This window comes from Echinops telfairi, unplaced genomic scaffold (genome assembly GCF_000313985.2).
Source record: "Echinops telfairi isolate 266 unplaced genomic scaffold, ASM31398v2 ScPeMD7_7459;HRSCAF=8497, whole genome shotgun sequence".
Lineage (NCBI taxonomy): Eukaryota > Metazoa > Chordata > Mammalia > Afrosoricida > Tenrecidae > Echinops > Echinops telfairi.
In genome coordinates, this window is record NW_022111359.1 from 2,359,121 (window position 1) to 2,360,035 (window position 915).

Sequence of the window (915 nt, forward strand, 5' to 3'; positions counted from 1 at the left end):
GCGGGCGGTGCTTCAGGAAGAGGGTTCCGTGCGTGAAACCAACGGGCCCTGGTTTCGGTCCGTTGCCTCAAAATTGTCCCCCTGAGAGTGGGGCTATTGCCCCAGTTCTCCGTGTGTCCTTTCTAAACAGCAGCACACGTTTGCTTTAACGCGGCAGTGAACTGAAATACGGACTTTAGTCATGAGAGATGCCCAGGGAGGCAAAGAAAATTGTCATTTACATATTTGTCCATTTGGAAAAACAAACAAACTGTTGCCATGTTCTTTCGAGAAATACTTTTTTTGCTGCTCATATATTTCCATCTTTAGAATTGTTCAAGTCTCTAGTTGGGCTTCTATTTTATGGTTTGTTCTCGCTTGCATATCCGGTATCTTTCCCAAAAGTAGGGCACAAATTGCGTCAACACAGATCTCTCCAGGTGCTAAAGACCTGGACCAGGTGATTTGGAGAAAATCTATAGCAGCAGAACTAAGCCAGATTAGAAGACAGAGTCTGGGTTCCCTGCTCCACTGGGCAAGTAAGCTGATGGTCACTTTATGAAAATCTTAAACAATACAGGAAGTTCACAATTCAATGAGTGATCAAAGGAGAGATGGAAACCAACAATAAAATGAGGAGGAGGGATCAGTGATGATACATTGATGCACTGCAGTTAATGATATGAAACAAAATGTGTATGAATGGTTAAATGTAAAACTACTGATCTGTTTTGTAAACCTGCTCCAAATTCACAATTTTTAAAAAATGGCTTTAAATAACAATGGTAGAAGACCTGACAGGCTGTGTGATGACATCAAGAATATAATACGTGAAGAAAGCAAGTGACCAATAAGAAAACAGTAAATCACTGGACTGGAAAACACTCTTAAAGGCCGGCAATTCTTGAACTAACTACAAGCTTTTCTTTCTTGGTA